This window comes from Trachinotus anak, unplaced genomic scaffold (assembly GCF_046630095.1).
Source record: "Trachinotus anak isolate AG129_WGS33_773 ecotype Australia unplaced genomic scaffold, CSIRO_AGI_Tana_v1 ptg000014l, whole genome shotgun sequence".
Taxonomy (NCBI): Eukaryota; Metazoa; Chordata; class Actinopteri; order Carangiformes; family Carangidae; genus Trachinotus; species Trachinotus anak.
Genome location: NW_027273865.1, coordinates 1,804,164 through 1,825,577, shown reverse-complemented (window position 1 = coordinate 1,825,577; position 21,414 = coordinate 1,804,164). Strand labels below are relative to the sequence as shown.

The window sequence follows — 21,414 nt, the reverse complement described above, 5'->3', positions numbered from 1 at the left end:
CTGTGGCCAGGATTTTGGAGGATAGAGGGAAGGGAAAGAAGAGAAGAGAATGGAGGGTGGTGGTGGGGGAGGGATGCAGGGAGGAGAGTAAACAGTACTCTCTGGCAAACAGCTTTCCTTTCTCTCTCTCTCACACACACACAAGACACAGCTGGGAAACGCATTGGTGCTGTTTACCTCCCGTCCGATCACCAGTTTCTCTAATTCTTCTTTCCAAATGCAGCACAAACTTTAACTGGAGTTACAGACGATCAGCAAAAAGAAAATGTGAATAACTGCAATCATTGTTCTCTTTTTGTCGCAGGTTTTGAACCAGACACACCTGCTCGTTTGCCAAACCAAACCCATTGTGATGTTGACAAAATTAGACACATTAGTGGAAAAAAAATAAATAAAAGTGCTGCCACTTTGGCATTAAAATCCTCCCATGAAGTGTTTGTGTTGCAAATACTAAACTTGTACCTTTGATTGTTTTAGCCATTTTTTCGTGATCAAAATGAAAAGATATATTTGCAGTGTATTATAACTGATAATTACATTATGAGTGTATGCGTATTTCCAGAGACTGTTCAGTGAGGTGCAACACACACACACACACACCAACAGCGAAGCATTAATTGACCCCCATAGCACACACTGGATGTGTCGCACAGACAGAAGAAGAACTGCAGTTGGGATGTGTCAATCAAAGAGTGTGATAAAAAGGAGAGCTGATATGGATCAGAAATGTGAGTGTGTGACGAGTTAACCTGCACTCATTCTGGTCAGTGGCAGCCTTTCATTTGACGCTTGGCTCACTTTCGTGGGTCAAACACAGGTGTGGTGTTTTTGTCAGTTGCACTTTTTACTTTGCTTTAGGTTTTTGGGGTTTCGTGGCTTTTGTATGTTGTAGGATACTCCCTCCAAAATCTACTGCATTTGACCAGTAAAGGTTCAACACTGTGTCCACCTTAGCCAGGCGAACACGTTTGTTCTGGGTTCCAACATGTTGTGCATTACAAAACCTAAAAGCTACAAGCTATTCCTCTCTGTATCACCATCTCGAGTGTGTGCTCTTCTCCTCTCTTATTATCTTTCCCTTTTTTCTCTACTCTAGCTTTCCACCCCGTTGTCAGCTTGTCTTCCTTATCATGCTTTGTGTTCAAGAAGGTAATTAGCTTGACAATTGTTCGCTGACACAGCACTGGAATTGGCAGCTTTCCAGATAGGCTTGTATACACACACACACACACACACACACACACACACACACACACACACACATACAGCCACACGTTCCTCATCTACGGTCGCTCCTCAATTGTTGTGTATGTGTGTGTGTGTGTGTGTGTGTGTGTATGTGTGTGTGTGTGTGTTAGTACACAGTGTTGTACTCCTATATAATGACTTGCTGCAGTATTGGTGGTTTGAAGCAGAGAAATGATGAGACTCTGTCTGTGTTGGACACTGGTTTATATTTAGCAGTTTCCTCAGTTTCCATGCAGCAGCAGCAGCACTTACACCAATCAGAGGAAAATGTTACAGTGAAACAAACTACAACTATGTTTTCATCTTAATCTTATTTTACTCTTAATGAGGTTTGTTAAAGTTTAGCTATTCATGGAGACTCAGTGAGATCCAATTTCCTTCCCCTGCCACAGCAGGAAGCAAACCCCCGCAATGCTTCAAATCGTCCACCATCATCCCCGCCCCCAAAAAGCCAAGGACCACAGAACTTGACGACTACAGACCTGTCACCCTGACCTCTGTGGTAATGAAGTCATTTGAGCATCTTGTGCTGTCCCACCCCAAAGCCATCACCAACCCACTCCTGGCCCCCCTGCAGTTCGCCTACAGAGCCAACGATGTCAACATGGCTCTCCGCTTTATCCTCCAGCACCTGGACTCCTCAGGGACCTATGCCAGGATCTTGTTTGTGGATGAGTCTGCCTACAGGTGGGAGATAGACCTCAACGCTCTAAAGACAATGAAGACTATAGTTGGAGGGACCCAGACCCACCCTGCCCCGTTACATTGTGTGACTCCCCGTGGACACTGTGGAATGCTTCTGCTTTCATCATCACACAGTACCTCAAGTCGGAGCTGAACATCATCTCCCTGATCAAGAGAGCCCAGCAGAGGATGTAGTTCCTAATGAAGTTCAACCTGCAAAGGACAATGATGGTTCATCCTCACCTCCTCCATCACCACCTGGTACGCTGCTGCCACTTAGAAGGACAAGAGCAGACTGCATTGTATCACTCACTCTGATGAGAAGGTGATTGGCTGCAATCTACCATCCCTCCAGGACCTGCACACCCACAGGACCCTGAGGCGAGCAGCAAAGATTACTATACAGTACTGTAGAGTATTCAACAATGTATTAAATGCCCAGTTAATCAAACTGTCAAATATATTACTGTTCAAGCTAAGCCCTTCTCCGCTCAAGTGCCTCGTCCTTTGGGGGCAGTTGAAGAAGCAGGTGTAGAGCGATTTATTGAGAAAGCAGAGCCAAAGATCGAAGGTCAGTGTGCTGCTCAGGGACACATCAGCAAGGAGGTGACTGGACCTCCGGCTGAAAGATGTCCTCCGAGCTGGCTTTGCCGCCCTGCTGTCGGGTTGTGTTCAATAATGTTTAATTTGTGGACATGAGTTGGGTCCAACTGATTGATTAAATGTTTCTAAATTCTGTCACCAGTCACCAGAACAGCGGCTGAATCAGATTTGATTGCGTGTGTGTTTGTGTGTGTGACATAGCAGGAATAAAGACATCCTGCAACTTCCTCTACCCTTTTCATCTCTCTTTACTGTTTCATAAAGCAACCTGCAAAGACACTCACCTGCTTAATAAAAATGTCACATTTTTTTAGTCAGGCAGTTGAGTGCTGGTCCTCATGAGAGCAGTGAAGCCTCCAGCCTGCAGAGAGATTAATTGCACTGCAGCAATCTATAACTTTTAAGTTGAGGTGTCATTGTGGATTAAAAGTCAAAGTCACATATCACTTGAAGTGTCACAACTTTGCAAGCTGTGTCACGTCTGATCACTTCTCTCTGTCGTCTTTGTCACTGTGTCGTTATTCAAAAGAGCAGAAATGAAGCCAAATATACAGATGGTGGCAAATTAAAGGGAAAACCTGAAAAATGGAGTTGAGAAAGAGGATGACAGAGGGGTCACTGAATGGTTTGATAATGGCCAAGGTCACCAGACCTTGACCTCTCAAACCAGTTGAACACCCATGGGAGATTGTTTAGGCCTGTCAGCCAATGATAGCAACTTTTATGTTGTCACCACTGGACTGCATCATATGCTTGTTTGCTATCTCAGTCTGATTGCACGCTAAAATTACGATTACATCCATGGCAAAAAGTGGAGAATCTAAATAGATAGCTGGTTAGCAACAGGAAGAATTAAAAGGAAGGACAGTGAAGAGACAGATGGTGAATCAACAAGTGATCTCTCCTCTGTCAAACAAAAAAAGAGGCATTGAGCATCCCCTGATTTTAGTTCAATTCTGAATGTTCATTGTTAGAATAAAAAGTTGTTGATAATTAAAATAAAAAGTGCTATGAGAAGGCGTTAGTTTCCCTATTGTTACATGGTTGGATGTGGGCCATAAGGTTGGAAAAAAGTTGGGAACCACTGGACTATACTAAAGTACTAAAGTAGTTGAACAAAGCATACCCACTGGCCACAAATCATCTTGGAGGAATAACAAGGGGCTCACACTAAAGCCCCAAAAATGTACAACTAAAGTTTGACAGTGAAAAGCTGGACCATGTCCCCAAGGACAGAGGATATGTGTGAGTTACTGAGCTGAACTAAACAACGAGCAGCATGGTGGAAAAGTTGTCTCAATTTTGTTTTGTAACTTGATGCATTGACAGTTACTGGGACTAAACAAATGACAGCTGCTGTTTTCACATTATAATAAGACTGTTACATTTCATATTACCATTTGAAAAAAATGTAGCCAATTGCCCAAAGTAACTTAAAATTCAGTTCCTATTTATAACTACTGTCGTATTCTCTCTTCTGCTACTGTTCTATCCAACCAACCTGTTAATTAACCTCCTTATTAAATCCAAACATATCAAATAATATTTTTTTCTTCTGTGTTGTCTGCAATTGAAATTAGGTTGTGGATGTTAAATGTGTTCAGCAGTGCGGCAGTTAGCTGCGGGGGCCATGCTGTAACAGTGTTAACAATGTCCCCTGATGACAAACCAGTTAATTAAAGGCAAACATATCAACACATGTAGAAGGTTAATGTATTTGAGTATCTGTTGTTCACAGGGCTGTGTAGCGGTGCGGTATTCATAAAGTCTATTGATCTGAAGATGCTCTCCCTTATTAAATTCTGTAGCCATTAGCAGGGTTAGAACTTACGGTCATTATGGGAAGCAGGGCAGCCTAACTGTTAGTTTCACAGTGCAACAGTCAAAATGTCCACTGTGTTCACTGCTCCTTATTAAATCCAAGCATATCTCATTATATAAGTCTGGCTCTATGTCTATGTCAGACTTTTCTGTTCCCTCATGTAGCAGCTGTAAAACCAAATGAATTTGACTTTTATTGTTGTATTAAACTCAAACACATCACTTGGTTGTTTTATTTTTTATAAGGGCATTTACCTGTTGCCACAGAGAAATGTTGAACCAGTTGTACTTTTTCAACAAAATAAATCTTATATTCGTCAAACTGAGCAAAAAAATGCTTTTGCAAATTGAACAAACGCCTTTGATGTGTAGAGTCATCTCTGAAAACACATAAAGATCAGCACACAGGGGACTGGAGAGTGTCTGTTACATTTATACTAGGCCTACATACCAAGGGAGTCCTCACACACCATCTTGGTTGTTGTGGACTGCACAACCAGAGGAGACAGGACCCTGGATCTGCTGTATGCTCATGTTAAAGGAAGTATTTGTAAGTTTTGCTATTGCTAAATAGCTAACGTTAGCATTAGAGAGCTGTCTCCAGAGGTGGAAAGCAACGCCAATGTTAACTCTTGTCTGTGTCACGTCTTTTCTTCTGCTGAGGTTAGCATGCTAACCAGCTAGCCCCAGCCTATCTTGTCACTTTCTGAGAGTCTCCTATCTGCCCTGAAGATTTAGCGCTGCTCAGAGGATATATTACAACCTCTTGTCTTCTAAATGCAACAATGGCTGAAGCTCTTGTCTAGTGACAATTACCACCACCTGCTGCCGGCAAGAAATCACAGTTAGTGGCCAAGAGAACTTACAAATCGCTGCTGTAAAGGGGCCTGGAGATTCTACCTCACACATTATTTTTTACTTTTTGTACATTTGTATTAGTACATTTTTCTATTCACTAAGTGTGTCTTTACTATTATTAGCCTATTATTTTATAGTAGTTTTTACATATTTACTTTCTCTTTCCAAACTGCGTATTGTGTAATTTTAACAAAGCAGTCTCATGGCATGGATCATCAATTTTATTTTATTTTTTAAACACATGACATTTTTTGTGGAGGAATGACAATGCTATAGAACTTCTACTTTTGCTATTAATTGCCAGCATGTTATAACAAGATTAATTTGATAAAATCCCTTCTCTGACTAACCCAATAATAACTCCAAATATATCACACAGTGTAGTAGGCTACTGAAACTGTGTTTCAGTTATTTGAGCTGTCCAAGTGTGCAATTTAGCCTTCTCTTTAGTAAATCTATAAGCCACTGACCCATGATGTGTAATTGTGCTACTATGTCATGCATGTGATACAATTTATTGCTTGAGTATCTTCTTACCGGGTTATTCTCCAGATATTTTTTTCTTAATTTCTTATTTCAGTCCCTGGAGTTTCACCAACTGGGTGACCAGACGAGAATTCACTCTGTAACCTTCCCACCTCTAGCACACTGCCTAATATTATGACTTTAATCTAATTATGTGATACCTGCAACAAGGAGGTGTTCGTTTATCACTAAATTACCTCAACAAACCAACAAACAGGCCTTATTTTCATGAAGAAAGAATGTTAAATTAATCTTTTTGTGTGTTGAAAATCAATTTACTAAATGAAATCACATCCAGAGAATGACATTTTCACTGTGAGTGAATGACAGCTACTGCAGAATAACCTCACACTCTGAGATCACAGAACAGACCAGGCAAGAGAGAGGTGCAGAGTTTCAATCATTATAACTTCAAGAAGGACAACACCTTTGCAAAAAGTAAAGGAAAGTATGGGGAATGATTATTTCTGGGGGTCTGTGCCCCAGTAGGAGATCAGAAGGCAGCTGAAAGGTAAAGTACAGTAGGAACAACAGTGTGGTGCAGCAGTTTGGCTGCAGGCATGGCCTCTGTTCTCCTTCCAAGCTCTCTGGAGGTCAACAGTGTGGTTCACCGACTTGAAGCATTGCATACACATAACTGAGTCCAACACCCCTCACATACCACAGAGCAGTGATTGTTAAAGCTTCTTCTGCTGAACATGACATCTCTGCAGTTTCAGTGCTCTCTTCTTAAAATCCTGTTGAGATGGGACCAGTGAAGGTGAAATGAAACACAAACAAAATGAATGCACAGATTGTTCATAAGTTAAATGTAAAAAGGCTTATTGGCTATGTAAACTTTGAAGCATGCCTTTTTTCTCTCGACATGAAAAGGTTGCGGTTTGCTGTGGAGCATGTAAAGAGGATTTGGTGAAGGATAAAGTAAAAAGCAGAGCCCTGACTGGAGTGATGTTAGACAGGCAGAAAGGATGAGAGAGACTCAAAAAAGAGCATGAGGGAGACAGAGGAAGGACTTGAAAAGACTTCAAAAAGACATCTTCACAAGTCATATGTTCAGCTCAGACAATCTGTGGTTTGGTCACTGCCTCTTCAAACTCCCGCCTCTGCTCTGTACAGCACCCCTACAGATGACACAGTCTCAGGGCATGGGCGAACCACAACTAAATGACAAAAGGACACTCTCTAACAACAGCATACTTCACAATTTGGACGGAGAACACAGGCAACTAAAAAAAGAGGAAGGCCACTGATGGCAAACTGGAACAGCCGTCCCTGATCACAGAGGAGGGACTGCTACACCCTTTATCAGCTACTTCCACTGACGCCCTGACATTTTACCCAGCCAACTTCACAGGAAGTCACATCCCGCTAAGCAAATGCTGGGGTGACAACTCCAAACTGAGACTGAATTCAGCTACAGAGGCTGAAGCTCTGCAGCATTTACTAATGTCAAGATGTAGCACTAACCAAATACCCCAGAATCTGGAGATGTAGGTGCCGAGATATTCCAAACTATGGCCCTGTTCAGACCTGATATTAACATTTGTCTTCAGTGATCCGATCACAAGTGGTCAGCTCTAAGTATGTCTGTTCACACCAGGCTTTATAATGCGTCTCTACATGCATTTTGAGTGACCACCTGTAATCGGATCTCACTTCCCTGCTTCATTTGCAATAAACAGGTAGGTGGGGCTGTTTTTAGCCAATCAGACAGACAGGTCCATTGTCAATGCGCCTCCGTATATGTGTGTGTGTGTGTGTGTGAGTGAGAGAGAGAGCGGTACAGAGTGGTTGAGTGAATCAATGTACTGCTCACAGCTCTACAATGAAATAAGGGTTTAGACATTAGTAAAATAGTAAAATCATTTTGGTTCATAATGAAACTGCACTGGGACTAATTAGACTGTGGCTGAGGATGTCAGTAGAGTAGAGGGTCCCCCAATGTGGCCAGGACACATTTGCGTTCACACCATGGTTCACACTGCTAACATAATGTGGCCACATGTGGCCCAGACCACCTCCAAATGTAGTCTGAGTGATCGGATCTCAAATGCGTCCTCAATGCAACCTGGGTGCGTTCACACCTGAACTTAGAGCTGTCTACTTGTGATCAGATCACTGCAGGACAGATGTTAATGCCAGGTCTGAACAGGGCCTACGACTTATAAGATTTTTAAACTATGAACTATATGATGAAATCTGGACTGTACACACTCCAATCATGGCGTTGTAAGATGTCATATCACAAAATCTCCACCTGTGCTCGAGATATGATCCAGATTCTTGTAAGAACCTAAACAGGACATCTACAGATCCTCTGGGTTTTGGTGCAGTGTAGGATGTTTATTGTTTCTAGCCTTTTAAATAAAATTTGAAATAAAAAATCAGGTCCCCCATAAGACACAGCAGCAGGAGTTTTTTTTTTTTTTTATGTTAAGAAAACTAAAAGTCCTTGGATAAGGTTTGGGCAAGATCACCTTGGAACCAGTTTTAAGTGTTGGTGGGAGGCAAACATGAAACATGGTATCCGGTGTCCAGAGGCCAACTCTTGTGTCCACAAGTCATCATCATGTTATCATAACGAGTATTTGTCTCCCAGAAGACATGTGATGTTACCATAGCGCCACAAAACCAGCTGTAGAGGAGTTCATCTGACTGGAGACCCATCTACCACAAATCAACTCAAAACACAAATCAACATTGGTTTCAATTTCAATTGTACAAATTCCCTAATAAAACAATCTTGCACAGTATCATTTTAGCTCTATCACCACTGTCTGAGAGCATGTGTACACTGACACTTCCTGGATTTACTTCTGCACACGTGAACATCAAATCCTGGTTTTCGTATCTTTTTTATGAGAAACCAGGCTATGCTAAATGCTGTATTCTCTCTGGTCAATATGAAAGTCTTATAAGACAAGACAAAACTGGAATACTGTTGTGCATGCACACTTGTATGCATGCTCTTAAACTAGAATTTGTAGTCCCCATCCCCCCCCCCCCCCCCCCCCCCCCCCCCCCCCCCCCCCCCCCCGCAACCCCCACTCAGTTTCAGGGCCTGTGGATAAAAGCATCACATGTAAATGGTTCAGAGAATGGATTCCCTGATTCCCATCGTCTACCTTCAGGACTGAAGAGATAAATTAAGGCTGAGCTCCACTGATGAATAGGTGCCATGTCCGAGGGCTGTGCAGGTACACATAAGCTGCCTGAAGCCACACAGGAGATAAGATGCTGGCTTACAAGTCGCCAGGCTTAATTCATAAATTTACTTCTTATGGCAGCATCAACCTGGAGGGAAGAGGCGTGAGCCTTTTAGATGTTCAAATCCTGAACCAGATGGATTAAGTGGATCAGAAGTCTGCTGCCCTCCTTAAAGGAAGGAAAACCCCCTCCTTGCAGAGTTAACATCAGCCTGTAAACTTCACTGAACTCCACAAAATAGTGATGAAGTGCTGGAATTTAGTTTTTCTTTTTCTAAATGTCTTGTACTTGAACTTAGTAATCAATTTATTTCATGTCTGTTATGTCTCACTAACTAAAACTAAAATCTGTTCATCCATTATCTATACCGCTTATCCATACATGGTCGCGGGGGGGCTGGAGCCAATCCCAGCTGACACTGGGCGAGGGCGGGGTACATCCTAGACAGGACATCAGGTCAGCAGGTTTTAGAATCTCCAATTAACCTAATATGCATGTCCTTGGACTGTGGGGGGAAGCTGGAGTACCCGGTGGGAACCACAGTGCTAACCACTGCACCACTGTGCCCAAATAAAATCTGTCTTAAATAAAACTTAATTCTATGAATTTGAAATGAAAAAAAGAAAATTATAGATCACATGAATAATTCTACACACAAGAGAATTAGTGCAAACAGGATAACAAAAGAGGCTTCACATGTTTTTGTTGTATTTTTGGGGAAAATTGTCATTAATTTAGACGTGAGAAGTGTGACCAATAACAATACAAATACCAATACAATACCAATAACAAAGTACACGGTTAACTGATAGAGGGGAGACAGCCCTGAGGAGATGGGAGGGTTGTGTCTGTCCCTGTCTGCTCTTCTCTGTTTCACACACAGAAAAATTAGCTGTTCCCAGGCACGAGTGAAGGAGGTCAAATGGAGTCAGATAACCACGAAGGAGGCGCCTGGGCGAAGGCCGGTCGGGCAACAGCTAATGAAGAAGAGTTCAACCTACATTCCTTGCTTCCTTTGTCTAACAGTAATAAAAACACCAGGTTAGGGGGAAGTTAGTGTGTCAAACTTCGTGAACTGGCACAGCTGCATGTTGTTGTCAGGGAAAGATAGTTTGGACCCGGAGCTCTGTAATGATCCTCTTTTCATTTTGTGAAAGCTTGTTTAATAAATTAGTGAAAATAATTCTGAATTCGTCTCCTGCATTAACTTCATCAAACGAACACGCAAGTTTACTTGAAACGAGAAAAAACAGTAAACTCAACACTACGTACCCTAATATTTCACCTAGTCCTGGTATAAAAACTATGATGATATAGTTTCAAAGCTGTCCAATCAGCAGCAGGATCCAGTCACAATAAAAAAGTTTTCCTGAGGGCTGGTCTTTGATCTTCTAAGGGGAAGTAAGAGCACTGGAGTCAGGGTCACATCAGGAATTGGGATCTCAGTGGATCCCAGTGGATATAAAATATTTATGAGCCTTTATATCATGGCAGAAAAATATTGTGATATTGTATATATTATTTGTATTCAATTAAGAAATCACTCGTAAACATGTATATGAAATGACTCTGCAAGAATCTAGTACAATTACAAATTTCTACCGGTAGACCAATATCTAAGAGACTGACCCCCTGTAAAAACGAGCCCACAGGTCGTATGTGCAGCAGGTTATTATGACCCATAGTTAGGTTTTGTTGCTAGGCGACATCTAGTGGTTGTAGTAATGATGACAGGAGCAAAGGGAAAAGTGCGGTGACGTAGTTTATAGAGCGACAAAGTCCACGTCAGGAGGAGGTTGGGGTGGATGGATGAATATGACCCAGGAGAGTGGTGTTCGATTCCCATGTGAAAGTAGCAGCTTAGGTTGTTTCTATTATCCATTACCGTTCGACATAGTTAACCCCCTTGTTATTACTGTAACCATGACAACGAAGATGTTCTAATGTTGAGGAAGTACTTATCTTAACCCAAATCACCATCTTTTTCTAAATCTAACCCAAACCATGACCGTTATTATAGTAACCATGGCGATGAATGTAGGTACAGTCGAGCTACTCGATACAGTCTGTGTGTTTATTATTGGAAGCATGACAACCAAGGTCTGGTGTGCTATTTCAGGAGACACTCCTATGGGTTGTATCAGAGGGCTGGAAATAATGACCTGTGTGATTGCTCAGGCTGGAGGACTGGTTGATATCTAAATACACACATTGAACAAATATATGCTCACACTTCATAGAGGGAGCCCTGAACATCATGCAGTGATCCCTGTTGGAGACCTGAGCTCCCGTCACGAACCATGTGCTGTATTATTATGTGAGTAGCATTCACTGCGTACTGAAGTTGTGCCTCTGTGATTTCCTGCCAGGCTGTTCAATACGCCTCCAAACATCCACAACGCCTCTGCCTTGTTTACGAGAGCCATGGCAGCGAAAACCCGACACTGCATCAGAAGTGCACCGTTTTCTTCCTCTTCACTCCTCCATTCCGCCATTTTCCATTTCAACCATGATGACAGCACTGGCACGGCTGAGCACGACATGAAGAAGAAAAACCCTTCTGAACCATTAGGAGATAGATACAGACAGGATGGAGTGTTTACAGTGAGCCGGCCTCTTTCTGCTCTTCAATTTCCATCCCCTCGTCCTCTCTAACACTTTATATCTTTCTCTCAGGAGACTGCCCTCGGTTTTCCTCTGTCCATCTCTCATCTCAGTCTCTGTGTAGCTGGCATCATCGCTGTGTCTCACTCAGAACCTATCGCCTCTTTTATTTGCATCTCTTCATCTCACTCTGCATTGTACTGCTCAATGATCCTGCTGAGTCACGACGGTCTCAGTGAAATGATCAAATTTGTTTATTTATTTGTTTATCTCATTTTACAGGCACTAGATGCGAGGTGGTGGTCTGTCTCCAACAGGAGGGGTCGAGAGGGAGACAGAGAGAGACAGAGAGATGGGGAGGGGATGAGGTGGAGGTGACTGCCCACACACTGCCAACTCTCCCTGCTGACGATGAGATTCATTCTGAGAGTCATCTTAATTTCTTATTTCTGAACTGATCAGGGAATTATGGCCTCGATCAGTTATCCATCCAGTAGCCAATCCCAGCAGTTTGTCCTGCAGTCCCAGACTCCACCTGTTTAGTTTAAATTTTACTCCACTTGTTTGCTCATCCATTAAGTATTGTATTGTATATGATGGTTCAGATTCAGTATCCCTCCACCTTTCAGATGCGATACTGATGTTCACTTGGGCTTTGGACAAAGTCTATTTAAATGCAGAGCACATGGGGAATGGTTCAGAGGACCAGGGATCATTCTTAGCAAATGCACAGAGGCGGGCCCAGGTTTGCCTGCTGAGAAAAGCTGGAAATCTCAGCAGCAGCTGCGGTTATTGATTGACTCCTGCACCTGCAAAGTCATGCTGTATTATGGACATTTTGTGCAAAGAGAGACTGGGAGTGAGTCTGTGAACCTGAAACCTTTATATTTTGGACAAAATTATTTTTGATGGGACAAAAAAAAAAATCTGTTGCCTTTGTGTTTTTCTTTTTGCAATGGAACTGTTGCCTTAAGCTGAGAGCAGTCCAGATGTGAGTGGGGCTCCACCCTTCATTGTCGGCTGTTGTGATAGTAACGATAAAAACCAAAACTATTCCATAACCCTTTGTCATAAAGACAATAAGATAAATGATATTTCACCAGTCCTTCGATCCACTGTGCCCCCCCCCCCCCCCCCCCCCTTACACTGTCATCCATCCTGTATATTTAAACATGGACAATTTCAGGGGGTATTAGGATGAAGAGGCAGAGCCTGAATGCAAGTCAATCCTGATATTAAAGTAATTCATCACACTATTGATGCCTCACGCTTGCCACATTTTGCATGCGGGGCCTGCGCTTCAGTGCTTTGTCTTAGAATGTATGTGCATGCGTGTGTGCGTGTGTATGCGTGTGTGCGTGTGTGTGTGTGTAATTGTATGAATGTATATGTGCAGCTCAAGGCTGGAAGGCTAATATTGCTTCATAACAGACTATTTTCCATGCCACATTAGCCCCCTCCTCCCTGTCTTGTCTCAGAAACAATAATAAAATAACCCAGCATGCCATGGGCCAGCGCTGCCGTCGCTACTGTTTGTTGAGCGCGGCTGATCGATAGAGGCTGTGAATATTTTCCTCTCATCTCTGTCCTGCTGCACTGAGCCATCGATCCAGCCTCGATAACACACCTCTGAAGACATGAAGACGAGCAGGGAGACGGACGTGGAGGCAGACAGGTGGCTCTTCAAAACGTCCTGGAATGCCAAAGTGTGAAACCCATTTCACCTCTGTGGTTTCGATCGGCGGATCGCTCACTTTATATGTTTCACACCAGCTGGGGAATGGGGTGAATCTCTCCGCTCCTCGACCAGAAGAAAAACAAGGGGAAGATTATGTGAAAACATCAGTGTCCGATGTAAACCACCGTGATGAACACGATGACTGGTGCACACACTCATGGACACAATCCATACCTGAGCTGCATATAATAAAGAGACTGTTTGCCAACAAAAGGTCACAGGTACAAACACAGCAGGGCCCGAATCATTCAGCAGTGTGTCCCTGAGTGAATATGAACATGTTGTGTATAACAGTTCCCATCACATGTGGGATGAAGAGGGATTGTTTACTTTGTTTTTAGAGGCTTTCACACTCATCATGTGGCCTTCCTCTGTGCATTGAGTTTTTTCTCAGTTGTCATGTAAATGTATGGCTGCCATGACATGGACCTACTGTAAGTCCTGAGAAAGGCCACAAAATGTGGTTGAAAGTTTCAGAAAAAACAAAGTAAGTGGACTTTATGGGAAGATAAAGCTGTTGTTTCCAAGGTCCATAATGAATCTTTGGGCTTTTTATGAATTCTAAATGTATTTAAGGACATTTATCCTCAGGAGGCATCAGAAAAGCTCTACCTTTGATCCCACGTTCAATGTCTATGTGTTCCTGTTGCACTGAGCCGTGACACTGAGAAGAAAGGGTGTCATTTCTGGCAGCAAATACATCAAACAGGAGGTATAAAATGAAAGGATTACAACAGAATAGAAACAATTTTATCCGGGGCCCTTGTGTAAATCGTGCATTAGTCTGGAACATCAGGATTTCATCAAACATATTCACAACAAAGTTGAATTGTGTCTGAAGTTTGAGCTGAAAATTGATTTAAGACTTTTCTTTCTCCACTGTCTTGTTGGCGTCGATAGGCAGAACGTAACAGAAAGAAGGGAGAAACAACGAATTACGCCTGAGATTGCAGAGTTGGATTCATACAGGATTAGTATTATCTGGGGGCTCTATCTTCAGCAGAGCGTGGAAGGCAATTTTCACTTTTAGTTTACAAATTACAGACGCTGCAGATTCGTTGAAATCACCGGCAGTCTCCACAATTATTACAAATCACCGGACGTCCCCTGGTAGTATTAGAGCTGAGTGAATAAGTTATAAGAGAATAAATGCTGGATTTCATCAGTGATTTTCTACCCTTTAAAAAGCACCATTGTACTTTTGTACCACCAGTCATCTCTTTTGTCATTTGCTGGTAAATTCCACTATTTTCTTTTCTTTTTTTTTTTTTTTTTCCCGAGATAATATGCATTTGGTATAAAGTAGTCCCTTTTCTCAGTAATACCTGTTTGAAATTGCTCTGGCTGCAGCTGAGGTCCCAACAGGGGTCCTTCTACAATCACCTGCCCCCCAACCTGAGCTGCGACACATGTAAGAAAGCTTCCTGTGTCTCCATGTGGTCAAGTGCTTGTTGTCAGTGAAATTCCTGTAGCGTTATTAAAGTTGGATCACGCTGATACAGGTTGTCCTCTCCCTCTGCCTCTCTGCTGCTCTTCCCAGAGACAAAGAGCTTATTTTTAGCAGGCTAATACACACACACACACTCAGTCTACACACTGTCACGCTTGATCATGAGCGCAGGCTCTTTCACACAGATGCACGCAGACAGCAGAGAGACAAATGCACTCAAAGATGAAAACGTTTCAGCCACAAAAAGAAGTGCACAAATTCACACCCGTACACATCTCTTACATTACAGCGCACACAGACTCAGGGTCAGTGAGACATGGAGATGTCCACGCAGTTATTTCTTTAATTCACTCTTACTTCTGACCTTTAAAGGAGAAGAAGGACTACAGACATGAAGGAAACACTTTAAACAGTCTGAGCCTCTACAGCAAAATTACTACACTCACCTTCATTAGGGGCCTGATCAGGAGAGCTGCATGTGGGGATGTGCTTTGATAATGAAGGAAAAAGCTGGGAAATAACGTTTTGGACTTGATACAACATGCTCTGTATTTGTATTTTATTTGTATTGGAACATTTTTTCCATGCACTATCCAAGAAGCAGGGAGGAAGGGAGGTACAGACGGCAGAGGGAGGGGGGGTAGGAGGAGCAGGGTGGAGCTAATTCTGAGCAGTTTTAAAATACACAAGCATTGGACAAATACAGCATAGGCAGATACTGATGAAAACATGTTTATGCATGAGAAAAACATGCCTAGTTTATAAACTCGCGAGTAGCTCGCTCATCTGCAAACACACTCAGTACCCAGAGTACAGGGTACAACAACGTGAATCCACAGCAGGTAAATGTCAAACGTTTGCTCACCACTGCATTGCTTCTTTGTTGTGAGGATTTTGGCGAAGCACTGGTTCTTTACCAGACGATTTTTTGTCCTCATTTGCATAAAGTTATTTTCTTTAAACTTTTGACCCCTTGCCTTTCGTTGCGCAGGCCAGTCTCACATCGCCTGGAATCTCACAAAGCCTTGCAAAATGACTCACTCATGTCGAATGAAAAAAAAGACCGGGCTTTTGTTTTTTTTTGATGTACTCACAAAATAACTAAATCTTCTCAAGTTGAGATAGGAACTGAATAACTTTGGGTTTTGGATTGTTGATTGGTTATAATCTAAATCAGCTATTCATGTACATGTGTCTTTAAATATGTCAGCAGCTCTGGGATGTATCAATCATGAGAAAGCCGTGGCTATGTTGGTCATTTTTGTGCTGACAGAATTATATCATAGTGAGTGTATTGTGAGATAAGATAATTTCTCAGATTCCCCTTTGTCCTCCTCAGACAAGGAGAACAACATAATCAGATAAATAAATAGTTACATAAAAATTGCTTAAAACCACCAGATCAAACGTGAAGCCCAATATGTCATGAGACCAGTACATATGTTAGCTCTAGGGTGGTGTTAGCATACGTGCAGCTGAGTCAACAGTAAGCTGATGGTGTGGGGCTAATAGCACCTATCAGCTCCATTAGATCGAGGGTCCTTAACCTTTTACTGGCAGGAACTCCCTGAGCTTCACGCAGGCTCATTAAAACATATTACTTCTTCACAGCTGAATCCAAAGCAAACACGAAGGTCAAACTAACAAACACCTCATTAACAATCTGACATTTAAAACATAACGGAAAATGGTCTCCAGACGACAGCCACACTCATTAAAACACATTACTTCAGTTGAACTGCAATCTAAACCAAGAACCAAACTATAGAACCAATTATCAGCCTTTTTTTATGGAAAAAAATAAAAAATAAGATAGCTGTTATTGCCATGATGATGAGTTCAGAAACTGCTGGAGCAAAAAAAAAAAAAAAATAGAAATCAAGACTGAGTAAATTAAACTGCTTGTGAATTAGCTGCACTGTCTCAGTTCATTAAAAAATCTTCCTGTAATGTCAGGATTCAACTAAAAAATCACACTAATACAATTCACCTGTTCTTCTGAAATAAATCAATGAAACACAAGTATCTTGCTACGGAACTGAATAAACTGTTGACGTAGGAATGAAATGAAATGTCAGCTTGTAGATGAAATACAAAACAAATATAAGTCATTTGCACATGCTTTAAAATGATACAAGCATGGAACCTGTGGACAGACAGAATTTTAGTTTCACTGTCATCCATCTCCTTTAAATCCTCATGTTCCGTCCAACACCACACAACAAATGACCAACCAGGGATGACAGATTAGACCCCCCCCCTGGCATGATGAATTCAGCACTGCACAGCAGAGAAGGATGAGGTGATGATGATCACTTCCCAGTCATATATCAGAGGGCTAATAGTTTGAATAGTGTTGTGTCGGTCTTAAAATGTCAGAGAAAACATTTAGTCCAGGTGACATTTATCTACTGCTACTTGTGACAGCGACAGTGAGCTAGCCTCACTTTGTCAGTCTGAACCAATATGCTGAATGATGTGTTGTGATCTTCTGGTGGCTGTTTTCTACTTACACCCTGTTTCACTTTCTCCCGTTATTTCTCCCTTTCTAACTTTGACTGGTCTTCCATATCAAATCCTTTGCTGTCCTTATTCCTCTCTTCTGTTTTTGTCTATCTCACTTACTATCTGCATTAAACCCAGTGATGTAATTTCCATCTTTAAAGCAGCATTAATCCAGCTCACCCTGCCCTTATCTCTTCCACTTCATCTTGTAATTGATTCATATTGTTTTATTCACGTATGATTGATTTTGACGTTTTATTGCCCAAGGGAAAACTCTCTGGCCCTTAACTGCCATCAAAGCAAAGTCTAATATGAACAATGTGTATCTAAACTTTGACAAGTAGAATATCATTAGATTGTGGCCAGAATATTAGGTTAACATATCATAAGTGTCCCTATACAGATTGAATAAAGCAGTATTAGAAAAGGAACATTGAGAGCTGTGATTATGGGTACAACATGAATAAAGGTATGAGGCAGAGTTGAATCTAATCACAGTACTGAACTTCCTCTCAGGTGAAACCCAGCCCTGCAGGTAAAGAACACTGTCAGTACTATAACAGCATTAGCAGTGCGCAACAGTCTGTCTGAACTTATCGTCTTCACAAAAGGGTGTCATCAAGTGAAAAAGACATATATCGGTAGAATCTGCTTTGTCAGTGCTGTCGCTGCAGTGCAGCGGTGCCTTTGACCTGACTTTTATTACAGCTGGTTGTTAACTCTGAACAGAACAATGTATTCGCTTATTGTGCTTCTCAGGACTGGATTTTTTGCTTGTCTTGTGTCTTGTCTCCAAAACATGTAAGTGCAGGGACAAAAAAAATCCATGGAGGATGATGACAAAGAGGATACTGGACGACAGCAACAGCTAAGCTGTTATTCTGACCACACTTTTTAAACTCACCACTCTCTGAAACTTGGCATCCCCCAGTTCCCACAGTTTCATGAGTCTTATCTGAATCCTCAGAGGGAGGGATGATAACTTTTCCCTGGCTTTAAGGCATGGAGTTTACAACTAATGCAAAGCAACAAGAGATGCATCCATCCAATCCACTGGAGTATTGGTTGCAATAGGGAGATTGTGGCTCAGCAGGTGGAGAGGGTTGTCCCCTTATCAGAGGGTCGGTGGTTTGATCCCTGGCTCCTCCAGGCCCAAAGTGTCCTTGGGCAAGATACTGAATGCCAAAGTGCCTCTGATGGCTGTTCCACACACACACATACACACACACACACATATATATATATATATATATATATATATATATATATATATATATATATATATATATATATAATCTCAGCCCAGAGCTCTAAATGAAGAGGGTTCAGTCAGAAATGACCAGAGCAAACTGGCCCCAGATGGAGGTTGTGACATCAATTGAAGGACGGGGGATGAGGTGTTGTTGCTGTTCAGACCTGTGGCAGGTGAATGGTTCTGGTTTCTCTCATCAGCATGAGAGACACAACATCTGCTTCTTATTGTCTCTGTTACATCACTCACAGCTGCAGCAGGTCACTGCTCTGCTCTTCACATTGTGTCCACACGTCTGTGTCCTTGCATCTGTCTGATGTACCTATCTCCTCTTGTTTGTGCACGCATAATACGGTGCAGAGTTCTTTCATATACAGCATGTGTTTGTGTGTGTAGCATCCATCTGTCAGTCTGATGCACTGGCCCACTCAACAGCAGTCTCCCCTTCACACGTCATTGGCTGTCGCCATGAGACCGGGACTTATTCAGCCAATTAGCTCAGAGCAAGACAGCAGTGAAGGGACCTGCTGTGTATGCTGTTGCCGTGTCTCTAAATGTCAGCGGCCACAATCAATGGCTGGGATACATGGAGGGTGAGGAAACAGGTGACATGTTGCCGTGCTGTTATATGACATCATATCGTTGACTGAGATCTCAGCAGTGCAGCCGTTTGGACGCTGCAGTGACGCAGCCACTGAGTGAAACGTCACGGCAACTTTTGGTCACTTTGTGTCAAACTGTTAAGTGCTTCACAGAAACCACAACTGAAACCAATAAAAACTCAGTAAATACAAGAGACACAACAATTAGGCTAAAAGCCAGAATGCATTGCATCCAGGACCACCAACAAAAAGCCTCTAATGAAGTCTTGCTAAACATTGGCTCTCTTCATCGTGTGTATGACATGTAGTCATATTTCTAAAGATTGTCAAAAGTGCCAAACTTCAAAAACTGGCAGTGGAAATCGGTTAAATTATGTGATCTTGTTTACTTTACAGAAACATGGATCAGGCCTTGTGCCCCGCCCGCCACCACCTACTGGCTCCAGGTGTCCAGGCTAAAGAGCAGAGAGTATGAAGGTGGTTAGAGGAGGAAACATCAGAGAGACTCAGCCTCATGTTGGAGCCTCAGTCAGACCCAGACTCAGATGAGGAGTCTGAGACCAGAATCAGAGACTAGCAGACGGATCAGAAAGGCTAGCGTAGTTAGCATCTTTTATTTGTTTGTAATGATTATGCTAAGTAACTTGCTTGCTAACTTGTAACTGTCAGTTTTATGAGACTTTCATTGGTTTACTGCAGTTCCAAGGGGGTGCTATGGCATTGACTGATTATTTTGCTCATGTTATGTCTTGTATTATATATATTAAAAAAAAAAAAAACATCACATGGACATGGTACAGTTAAAAACTTGATTTTCATTGGAGGGGGTTATTCTATTGTCTCAACATTTAAACCACACCAAGCTCTCTGTGTTCTCTGAAACATGCAACACACTGACATTTACCGCTAATGGCAGCAAAAGAAGAAATGTGTAGAGAATTTCCTGGAGGACTCAAAAGCTTCATCGAGATGCTGGCTGTCTCTCGTCCGTCCTCTGTGATCCCTTCAGCTGAAGCTGTTGTTGTTGAATATGGGACCGGACAGTTGTTTGTCTATTAGCGCTGCTAATCACACTGAGACACCAATGTCAATAAAACTCATTATATGAAACAAGCAGCTCATCAGCTGGGCACTGCCCTGCTTATCAGCGCAGCCAGGTCCAATTCATCACTGCCACGTTTATGAAACATCATCATCTTTTAAAATCACAGCGTGTACTGGCCTGTAACTGATAACATGTAACAGACAGTCTAAGCTGATGAGTAACCTATAAGTTGTGTATAGAAAAAGCTGCTATTAACACAAGATAAACTTAATCCTTTGGTGTGCACATTTTAATTATCTCTGTTTGCGGTTTAACATTTTGAACCAGGCTGGTTTTGCTTGGTTTTCTCTTCCTTTATTTACAGGCTCATGCTACGGTCACATGTCTCACACATCCTTTCAGGATGAGTTAGGTCACCTAGAGATGCCATAATTTGGCATGTCAGTTTTACTCCACATGTTCCAGGGCACATTACGGAGTAACACGGGCTGTCAACAGGCATGGTATCTGCAGCAGAATTCGAGTCATAATAGTAAAAACTCAATATTTGTTAAAGTGACTTGTCACTGGAAAGAGTTAGTCATGCTAACTTTAGCTGTATGTGTGTGTGTGTGCTCTGGTTTGACTGATTAGTAAAGCTTTCAAAATCATTTTCAGGGCACAGTAATATTTTCTCATGTACAACTCATGTATTTGGATTGTGTTGTTGGTGTTCCAGGAATTCACACCACTCTTCCCTGCAGACACAAAGCTGGCCACTGACATCATTAGATGTTCCTGATTGGTTGAATGTAGGACATCGACAGCTGATGATGATATTTTGTTAGTTTTAAGTTGTAATGAAAATCCAACATCTTCCGAATGTCTCATGTCAGGGTAATCTTGACATAAAAATATTGACATTCTAGTTGTGAGCAACACCCAGCCTCTACTTAACATCAACTTAACATCACAATGTCTGTTCGTGAATGTTGGGTTTTGATGTCAGTTTTCATTTCCAACCAAAATTTAATGTCTGTACGACATGAGAGTGGGTGAGAGTCAAAGGTCTGTCTGACGTCACACTGACGTCTGGTGCCAAGACGGTTGTTACAGATTTCTCTGAATGTCAGCAGCTCAGTTACTAATGATGAAATGTAAATGGAACTGACACAAATGGGATTTGTTCAGATGTGACTTTGCAGGAAGTCACATCTTGTGTCTTCCTGCAAAGTCACTGAAATGAATGATTCCATTGTCTTTTCCCATGTCAAAGCTGAGAGTGCAGAGACA

The 21,414-nt window shown here is 42.1% G+C and overlaps 1 long non-coding RNA gene across 1 annotated transcript in view; it reads right to left on the bottom strand.

Annotated features, from left to right (window-relative positions):
* LOC139632140 (uncharacterized) overlaps window positions 1–21,414 on the bottom strand; it is a 182,522-nt gene that overhangs the window by 62,251 nt on the left and 98,857 nt on the right. The gene's annotated exons all lie outside the window — the stretch shown is intronic.